This window comes from Dromiciops gliroides, chromosome 1, assembly GCF_019393635.1.
Source record: "Dromiciops gliroides isolate mDroGli1 chromosome 1, mDroGli1.pri, whole genome shotgun sequence".
In the NCBI taxonomy this organism is placed as follows: domain Eukaryota; kingdom Metazoa; phylum Chordata; class Mammalia; order Microbiotheria; family Microbiotheriidae; genus Dromiciops; species Dromiciops gliroides.
Genome location: NC_057861.1, coordinates 628524318 through 628535556, shown reverse-complemented (window position 1 = coordinate 628535556; position 11239 = coordinate 628524318).

Genomic DNA, 11239 nt, shown 5'->3' with positions numbered 1-11239 from the left:
GTCTGGACTTTTTTGTCTGTTTGGTTTAAAAGCAATGAAATGTTATTGTTTATTTTCCAAATACCTTGGAATATCTATATAATTGCCTCATTCTCTTCATTTTATGCTGTCCATGTGGACATAGCAATTAAGAATGGCTTTAATGGGCATTTGCAGGAGCAGGTATTGTCAATGCACCATATACTCATTCATGGATCTTATACTCTTCTGAAAGGCATCCTGGCATTTTGGATAGAATTCTGGGCTTAAGAGTCAAAAAGACTTGGGTTTGAAGCCCACCCCAGAAACTTGTTAGCTGTATGGCCATGGATAATTCATTTCAATACTCAGTCGTAGACCACCCAATATTTGTCATACATACCTCAAGGGCTGTTACAAGGTAAGCACTTTGAAAAGTTTAACATAATATAAAAATATGAGTAGGAACAGTAGGTGGACAAAATACATACCTAAATAATTATAATTACACCATTTCACAGCTTGTCTAGAACATGGCAACGAATACTGCCCCAGCTTCTCTTAACACTGGCTTCTCAGGAGCCATTGTTTTTCCCCCCTCCATAGTTACAAAAGGGAAAAATGTGGCAGAATTATGATATAGTTAGACTTAATGACCTGCCAGAATCCTGGGGAATTGTTTGTAGACAGCATCACTTTAATTCAGAGACAATATTTGCCTTTCGGGAAAGAGTCAAACATTTATTCTATAATTTAGTCAGGAGAGCGGAATTGACATCCACCTGTCAAATATAAGCATGTTGATTACAAAGCCTTTTCAGTGCTTGGTTAACAATTAATATTTTGCCTCCTTTGTTTTCCAGAGTTGACATTAGTGTAGCTATTCATTGAAAATATTGATCAAGGTTGCATTTTCCAAGCATAAAGAATATATTTTTTCACTAACCTAATTAGATCTAACTAGAGCTAAACCTAGTAATTCTTGTACCTGGGACAAATTCAGTTGAGAGGGGAAGGAGATAGAGAGGGGACAATGGAGGAATGGTGTAGAGAGCACTTTTACAAGATGGACTGTCCATTGTATAGTCTGTCCATCCCCTGGGGAGAAAGGAATTGATATGAATAAAAAGAACTCAAGAAGAGGCATTTTATCTATAAAGAAAGAATGCTGGGGCAGCTAGGTGGCACAGTAGATAGAGCACCGGCCCTGGAGTCAGGAGGAACTGAGTTCAAATCTAGCCTCAGACACTTGACACTTACTCGCTGTGTGACCCTGGGCAAGTCACTTAACCCCAATTTCCTCACAAAAAAAAGAATGCTGGCAGCTAAAGATACAGAGGTAGTTGTGATTTAGGGCTGCAAAGGTCTACAAGAAAAGGTTGGAGAGCAGTGGTCATTTTAGGGAGATTCTGGTGCCCTGCAGTGTAACCACTAGCACCCTGAGCTAATTTATAGCTCAACACCCAACTAACTCTTTGCCTTGCCCTGTGGTCAGTGCATGGACACAGAGTAATGGTAGTGGGGATTTATTAAAATTCTTTAGAGGGTGCAGACCCCAAATACAGAGAATCATTATAGAGTTACAAGAATGTTTTTCTTATGTGGTTCACAAATAAGCATTGAAATCTCTACCCAAAGAGAAGTTTGAGGAAATCCTGTAGCTAAGGGCCACATTAATGAAATAAGTTATACTCTTTGATGATGACTACTTTGGAGGAAGAAACTCTCATGAAAGCCTATAAATTTCTGGTCATTTTGTTAACAACAACAAAAAGCCACATTATTTTACATAGTCACCCTTAGCAAAGAGCCTTTGCTTCTTTCTATTTTTCTCACTCATTCACTCAACAACCATATATTAAATACCTGCAATAACAACATTTATATAATATATTCATGCTTGTGAAGAACCTGAAATACATTATCTCCATAAATTATCCCATTTGAGCCTCAAAACAACCCTGTGAGGTAGCTACTCCTGTTGATCATACAGGAAGGATTTTAAACTAAATCTTCCTGACTCCAAGACCAGCAGGTTATCCTCTATGACACAATGCATCTGTATCTTATACAGTACATTCAGGAAAGAGGGATTTTTCAAGAATGTAGGTGATATTCATGGAAAGAGTAAATGAAAGTCCGATCATGAAAGGCCTTAAACTTTAGGATTAAAAGTTCAGGGCAGCTAGATGGCATAGTGGATAGAGCACCGGCCCTGGAGTCAGGAGTACCTGAGTTCAAATCCGGCCTCAGACACTTAACACTTACTAGCTGTGTGACCCTGTGCAAGTCACTTAACCCCAATTGCCTCACTAAAAAAAAAAAGTTCAATATTTTATCATTGAGTTAAAAAGGAAGGTTCTTTAGTAGATATGTGACCCAGTCAGCTCTCTGCCTTAGAAATGTTATTCTCACATCTGTGTAGAAGATGGATTGGAGAGATGAAAGACTGGGAAATTATATACCAGAGATGATTATGGATAGAAGTGATAGATAAGTGATAGAACTTGACAACTGGTTGAACAAACATAGTTGTTGACATGTGTAGGATATATTAAGTTTTGCAAAGGACTTTAAATAAATTATCTTATGCAATTCCCATGACATTCATATGAGACAGGTAGAAGAAGCATTATAATTTCTTTTTTACAAGTGAGGTAAAAAGGGACTTGCCCAGAGTCATATGGATAGTAAGCATTAGGGACAGCATTTAAACTGAGGTCTTTTCTTTTTTTTTTTTTCTTTTTTTCTTTTCTTTTTTTTAGTGAGACAATTGGGGTTAAGTGACTTGCCCAGGGTCACACAGCTAGTAAGTGTTAAGTGTCTGAGGCCGGATTTGAACTCAGGTACTCCTGACTCCAGGGCCGGTGCTCTATCCACTGCGCCACCTAGCTGCCCCAAACTGAGGTCTTTTCTGATGCAAAGACCAGGACACTTTCAATTACACTATAAAGTCTGAGGGGGAGGAGAAAGTTAAGTCTCAGAAGATATGGGCCTGGATGACTGGGAGAATGGCAATGAATTCAACAGAAATAGGGAAAGTTAGAAGAGGGTAGTCAGGGAGAAGATGTGGCAGGGAGGGGAAGTGATGTGGAATATTTAAGTTACATTGGGTCAGGAGATCCAGATGGAGATCTCTAGGAGGTAGTGAGCATTGTGGAAGTAGAGTTTAGGGGAAAAGATTAGGATTGTATTTTGAGATTTGGAAGTCATCTACACAGAGATGATCTTTGAAGCCATGAGATGACTAAGGGAAAGAATATAAAAGAATAAAAAGTCTCAGGACAGAGCTTTTGGGGGCATCCATACTTATGGAGGATAACATCAATAGTCAAAGGCTGCAGAAAGGTCAAGAAGGATGAGGAATGAAAAATAACCTTTGGATTCAGAAGGTAAGAAATCATTAGTAACCTCTGAGAAAGAAGTTCACTAGTTATGGAGACTTGTGAACAAGATTTCAGGTGAGTGAGAAATAAGTGTAAATATGAAGGAGTGAGAGAAACTGGAGGTGACTTTTGCTTGGTGGTTGGTAGTGAAAGGAAGGAGAAGTATAGGACAAGTGTTTTAGAAGATCACAGGGTCAGGTGAAATTTTTAATGATGCGGCATAACTGAATATGCTTGTAGGTAAGAAACTGATAAATAAGGAAAGTTTGAAGATTAAATAAAGAGGTGTTAAATGATGGGACAAGTTCCTGGAAAGGAAGTGGGGGAGAAGAGCAAAGAAGGCAAGTAGAAGAGACAGGGAGGGGTGACCTTGATAAGGAGGGAAGCCATTTTGTTAAGAGATGAGCAAAGGAGAAGAGAATCGCTAATGATGTGTGATTATAAGTTATAAAGGTGAAAAAAGAGCTTATAGCAGATGGCCTCAATTTTCTCAGTAAAGTAGGTGGAAAAGTAATCCAGAGAAGCAGGACATAAGAGACATGAGAAGAGATAAAATTTACAACAACTATCTCAGGAAGTCAAAGAATAAAAGTATTGTCATGAAGCCATAAAAGGCCCTGGAGAAGTTAAATGATGCAGCAGATAGAGTGCCAGGTCTGGAGTCAAGGAGACTCATTTTCTTGAGTTCAAATGTGGCATCAGACACTTACTACCTCTGTGACCTTGGGCAAGTCACTTAACTCTATTTCCCTCAGTTTTCTCATCTATAAAATGAGCTGGTGAAGAAAATGGTAAACTACTCCAGTATCTTTGCCATGAAAACTCCAAATGGGTCACAAAGAGTAGGACACAACTGAAAATGGCTGAATAACTACATGAAGGGTCCAATTGAGAACAAATAACATGATTTTGTAATGGGCCCAATGGCAGAGTTGCGAGATTTTTATCAGTTACAAGTATCTAAGGAGAACGAGCAGAAAAGTCAGATACTGGGGGTGACCAATGATGGAGAATTTTCTAGCTGAGTGTTTGTTGATTAATTTTAAAAGGCAAGGAAAGAGATCAAGGGTGAGAGATAGTAAAAATGAACTATAGGATCAAAATAGTGAAGGAAGGAAAATAAAACAACATTAATGACCTGGAGCTAAGTAACAGATTAAAAGCAATGCTTCCTAAAGAAGATTGAGCTGTATTCTTTGAAGAGAAAGCAATATCCTATCTTCTAATAAGTCATGATATGAATACACATTGGCCATCAGGTAAGAGATCATGATTATATGATGATGACAAGTGAAAAGTTCACCACCTTCTTAGGGTATGTTGCATCTGTGATTTGACTGAGAAGCAAGACTTTTCAATCCTGATGCCTATTGTTGACCTCTTTTGATTCATATTAGCCCAAGTGATATTACCAGGACTCTAGAAAGAATTACTATGGAAGTCTTGGGCAAGAAAATGAAGATCTGATGGACACAGATGGTGTTTTCACCATTGTCAGTGATGGAAGGTAAGGGGTTTAGAAGAGAAGGACATATCTGGGAAGCTAGCAACTGGTTAAGAAGATAGTATCTGGGGGCAGCTAGGTGGCACAGTGGATAGAGCACTGGCCCTGGAGTCAGGAGGACCTGAGTTCAAATCTGACCTTAGACACTTGACAACTTATTAGCTGTGTGACCCTGGGCAAGTCAGTTAACTCCACAGAAGAAGAAGAAGAAGAAGAAGAAGAAGAAGAAGAAGAAGAAGAAGAAGAAGGAGGAGGAGGAGGAGGAGGATGAGGAGGAGGACAGAATTTACCTATTAAGAGCTAGTATTTTCCCAGAATCTTGAAAAATCTAATCAAAATTTTCTTAAACTGAAAAGGAAGGAGATTTTTTAAAATTGCCTAGATACAATAGTGAAGAGTTACAATGTAGGGAAAATAGTACTAAAGGTTCCCAGAAAATCACAGGAGGCATAACCTAAGAGATAGATAAAAATGAAATCTATTTCCTCATATCGTTATATACCAATGCACAAAGTATAAGTAAAAAGCAAAATGAAACACAGGGTGGGCAAAAATTCACAATGTTTTAATTTTTTTTGAAAATTATCTTTATTTTTTACCATTTACAAGATTTGATTTTTCACACATAATATAAATTCATTTTCTATACATACCATTTATGATGCTATGGTATTATAAATTAAAAACAAAAAATAAATAAGTTATTAAATATTGAAACCCCTTTGTTACTTTTTGTTCCTCTATCAAGGAAGTAGATTTGACTCAATAGGTATGTATCATTGAAACTTTGTGGAATATGGCATATCACTAGAATTTGGCTGTAAAAGATACATCTTATTAAAAATAATCTGGAGAGATAAGGAGCATATGGGATTGGAGTAATTGAGTAAAAGCATATATTAAGGAAATACATACATGTGAGGAAATCTAGGAATCAGAGACAGGAGGCATGGCGGTCATCAATTGGTTGGAAATCAATGAAGGCAAAAAAAAAAACAGTAACAAGGAGAAGCAATATTCTCATTGAAGCCTACTATTACACTATAGACCATCTGAAAAGAAAAAGAAAATAAACAGTTCAGATCACAAGCCTTATGGAGACGCAGAAAGAAGTGATAGAGGGCTTCAGTTATTTAGGCATTAACTAGAGCTCACCTTGTATTATAGCCCAGGAAGCTAAACGCTTAATTGTTTCCCTTGATGATAATTTCATCCTCCAAAAGGCAGGTGAACTAATGAGGCAAAACTGCTCTTCTGGACCTATTTCTCATCTACAAAAAGGGACTGGTAATTGAAGTATTTTAGGTATATGATGGAAACCTGGGAGGATAGTGACATTTTAGAATCAAGAAGCAAAGAATAGTTAGACACAATTTAACATGAACCAGAAGATTGGATTGGATTTCAAAGGGTTCAGAGAGAGGATAAGTAATTAGGTAAGATAGCACACATTAAAATTCTACAGAGGAAGTGAAACCAGGAGGGAAAGTTTCGAAAATAAAATTTTCAAGACACAAAGAAAAAAATTCAGATCAAAATGGGGAAGTTGTTTAAAGAGACTAAAGTGGATGTACAGGGAACTCACTGGCCAACTTGGGTTTTTTCTAATGTACAGAAGATTAGAGGAAAGAATTTCCAGGTTCAACATCATGGGGGGATGAAGATAGAACAATTTGGGATGACAGTGAGATCTAAGGTGTTATGCTTTCATGTGCATGGCTGAGGTATAGGGGAGATGGAGTTCACAGGAGTAGAGGTAATTGATGAACTGGAATATCATGGTTCAAATGATCATAAAGGTGAAAACAGGCATTGGGGACCAGAGGAAAACTGTGAACTAATTATGGAATTGCTTGAAAAAGAAGGAAGAGTTCTATGAAGACAAATAGATAGATGAGAATAAGAATCTGGAACAGATGATAGAGACTGATGCACTGAGAACTCAAAAGGAAACACATTATCAACAGTATCTCAAGATGGTGGGGTGTCAAGTATCCCAATACTTCCCAGTCCATGTAGCAAGAAGAATCAGGAAAGAACAGCCAAAACTGGAGATAGTGGCTAGGTTTTAGTTGTCTCACAAAGAAAGGGTTTTTTTAAGTGCAAGATGAGGGAAAGAGTATAAGAGGAAGTTCCCTTGATTGAAGTGAACTTTTCCTCCATGGCCACATAAGGCTTACAGTAGCATAGCCCAATCATTTGATCAGATCCAGTTTTCCCTGGGTTTACCCTCTGAACAAAACAAGGCTGCATATATTTTGGCTAGGGTTTTCTGTTGTTGTTTTTTTTTAGTGTAGCAAATTTGAGATAGGAAAAAACACATGTGAAGTCATATTCCCCTCCTCTTGGCCTCTCCCTGCATTGAGAGGAGACTTGTCAATTTGAAGAAGAGTGCTGAGTTGAGAATCCAAAGAACTGGGTTCAGGACCTGGATTAGCCACTAACTTTTTGTGTGACCTTTGCCAAGTCAGGATCCTTTGCTGGGTCCTTCTAGCTGTGGCATCTTATATAATTGTATGCTAGTCATTTAAGCCTAATTCAAGAAGCCTTCCCTAATCACTCTACTCCACAATGACCTCCCTTCTCTAAATTCTTACTCTGTGTCATTCATTTGATTAGTCATATTTTCCTGGTTTTATGTAACTTTTACTGTTATGTGAGGTGTATCTCTCCTAGTTGATCACAACTCCCCAGGGGCAGGAACCATCTTTTATTATGAATTGTATCTCCCTCTATCACAGAAACTATCACAGAAAATCCATTATAGAATAAATATGGATGGATGTTCTTAATACTTGGAGCTTCAGTCTGATGCATCAAATGTTAGACTATCAGATGAAAGGAATCTTAGAACATAGGATGATTGAACTGAAAGGGACCTTAGAACACAGAAGGTCATCCCTAGAATGGGATTCAGAATATAACATTTGTGCCACCTGTGGATATGGTGGTGTATTGTTGGCTAGAGTGTTAGTGCTGGACTTGGAGTCAGGAAGACTCTCAGTTCAAATCTTACCTTTGGTACTTAACTAGTTCTCTGACTATAAATAAATCACTTAACCTCACAGATTGTGATTTTCCTTATCTACAAAGTTGCGATAATGCTAATACCTGTATCTGTCTGGTTTTTTTCCTAAGGATCAAATAACAATGTATGTAAAACACTTTGCAAATCTCAATTACTGTATAAAATTAATTATTATTAACAAAGTGTTAGAACTGGAGACCTTGTTGTTTAGTTGTTTTTTTTTAGTCATGTCCAACTCATTGAGACCCCATTCGAGGTTTTCTTGGTATAAATACTAAAGTAATTTGCCATTCCCTTCCCCAGCTTATTTTACAGATGAGGAAACAGAGACAAACAGGGTTAAGTGACTTACCCTGGGTCACACAGGTAGTAAATGTCTGAGACCAGATTTGAACTCAGTAAGAGGAGTCTTCCTAACTTTAGATCCAGCACTCTATCTGCTGTGCCACCTAACTACCCTGAAGAGATCTTAGAGAAGGTCTACTCCCTTATTATATAGGTGAGGAAGCTAATTCTGATGCATAGAACATCAGGGCCAAAAGGACATTAAAGGTAATCTAGAACAATCCTCCCATTTGACTGAAGCAGCAGCTGAGGCTCTGAAAGAAGAGTCACACAGCTGGTGAGCATTGAATGAGCTGGGACTAGAACCCACTTCTGCTGCCCATCCCAGTGCTTTTTTCATTACACCCTCATTTTGACAAGAGAGATATGACCTCTCTATCTGGATTCCCCCTATTGCAAAAATCCAGGGAATTTGTGCAATGAAAAGAAAAATAAAGTGAGAGAGAGCCATAAACAAATAATAAAAACAAACTACCTGGACTCAAATTACCTAAATAATTGAGGGAAAATCTGGATGTGGGTTTATTGTTGTTGCTTTGCCTGAATTATCCGAGTAAATATTTGCCCAGCACTAAATTTATTAACTCACATTTCTTGGTATTTTGTTTTACAGAGGTGAGGAAATACAATAAAGTATATTGACAAATTGGAACTTGTCCAGAGGACAGTAACCAGAATGTCAAGGGGCTAAAAACCATGTTACATTCTAGGGTTAATGGAATGGGTGGGGTGTTTATCCTGAAGAAAAGGAGTGTTGGCAGTGGGGAATGTACTCACTATCTTCAAATATCTAAAAATTGGCCTTATATAAAAGGGGTTAGATTTGTTCTGCTTGCCACCAGAGGTCAAAACCAAGTGGAATGAGTGGAAGTTCTTGTCAATGGATTTCTTCCTGGGGAAGACTGTTGATCATTTGTCAGAGCTCTGCCACAGGGGACTCTTGCTTCAGAGAGGTGAACAGGACAGTCCTTCTGAAATTTGAGTCCCTCATTAAGGATCCAGGTTTTATTCCCAGTTTTGTGCCTTATCAGTTGTATGATATCGGACAATCTGGTATGTTTTTCTTTCATCTCTATAAACCTGTTTCCCCTTTATAAAACTGTGATAATATGTCCAGCATCTCCTTCACAAGATTAAATGAGATATCTGCCTACTAGTCTGTAGCAGCAGTGTGCAATCCAGGAATCAGTCAACCATCATTATTATTCACTTAGGCCTGTACAGATCAATTCCTTACCTAAATTCTATTCTCTCCTGTTAGAGGTGAGCCTAATTTTAGAAGGGCCCTTCTTAGTATGGGTTCAATGTTGGGATGAAATGAGGCATTCATAGGTCATGTAACAGTTAACAAAGGGAGGTTTGATTTGCCCCCCAAACAGGAAAGATATCAGCCAGGAAATAGTAAGACTTAGTTTCTTTGGATTTGGCCTCCCTCTCCTCCATACAGAAAAGCATATGGTCAGCAGGTCAGAGTATGGTGACTCTTGTGGTTTCAGAAATCCACCAGGTGGGAGGAGCCCTGACTCCACACAGGTGGGATTTTTTATGCCATTCAGCTCAATCAAAGGAAGCAGGGACCAATCAAGTTCCAGGGACAGTTTTGTTGCCTTTTGGGGGAAACATTCTTTTGTGGGAAAACAGAGAATTCAAGTCATCTCACACCCCCAAAATAATAATTTCTCTAAGAACAAATCAATCTTTGGTCTTATGAGCAAACAATCCAAAACTTTAGCCTAAAAATTTAGGGCATGTGACAGAAGAGTCAGGATAGCTAGTCAAGAACTACTGGGGGGGGCAGCTAGGTGGCACAGTGGATAAATCACCAGCCCTGGACTCAGGAGGACCAGAGTTCACTTGACACTTGACACTTTCTAGCTGTGTGACCCTGGGCAAGGCACTTAACCCTCACTGTTCCACAAACAAACAAAAAAAACAACTAAAACAACTATTGGACTTGATCAAGTTTGGGTGTCATGGATTCATAGGATTAAGAAATGGAAGAAACCTGAAAGGGTAGTTAGTACAATGCTCTCATATTACAGATAAGTAAACTGAGGCTGAGGATGACAGTCTGTCTGCACAAAGGTATGTTTGTTGTAATTATCAGGGCTGGAATTAGAGCAGAGGAGTCCTTAACAGATTCTATTGTCTTCAAAGTAGAATGAACAAGCTCAAGGATCTTCTTCTGAGAAAATTTGAGTAGAATACAAGCTTCCTTAGGGAAGGGTTTGCTTCAGCATGGTATATTCCATGTAAATTGCAGTAATAATTTTTCAACTCTAAGTAAGGAAGTCTTATACAAACATCTTGCAATTATTTCAAGGACTCAAAAGTACAACCAAAACAGACACGGGAAAGGGATAAAGGGATGCTGGGTAAATATATCCTAATGCTATGGGAAGAAGAAAGATACATGTGAAGGCTAAAAAAGGAACTGGAAATACCACTACTAGGTCTGTATCTCAAAAAGATCATAGAAGAAGGAAAAGGACCTACATGTACAAAAATATTTATAGCAGCTCTCTTTGTGGTGGCAAAGAATTAGAAATAGAGGGAATGAATACTCATCAATTGGGGAATGGCTGAACAAGTTGTAGTATATGAATGTAATGGAATACTATTATGCTCTAAGAAACAATGAGCAGGAGGATTTCAGAGAAAACTGGAAGGATTTACATGAACTGATGCTGACTGATAGGAGCAGAGCCATAAGAACATTGTACACAGTAACAGCAACATTGTGTGATGATCAACTGTGATAGACTTGGCTCTTCTCAGCAGTACAACGATCCAAGATAATTCCAAAGAACTCACGATAGAAAATGTTCTCAACATCCAGAAAAAAGAACTGTGGATTATCAATGTAGATTGAACCATACTCTTGCTATTTTTAGCTGCATTTGTCCTTCTTTTTTGAGGTTTTTCCCTTGTGCTCTTATTCTTCTTTTACAATATGACTAATGCCGAAATATATTTAATGTGATTGTACATATATAACCTATATCAGATTGCTCTCCA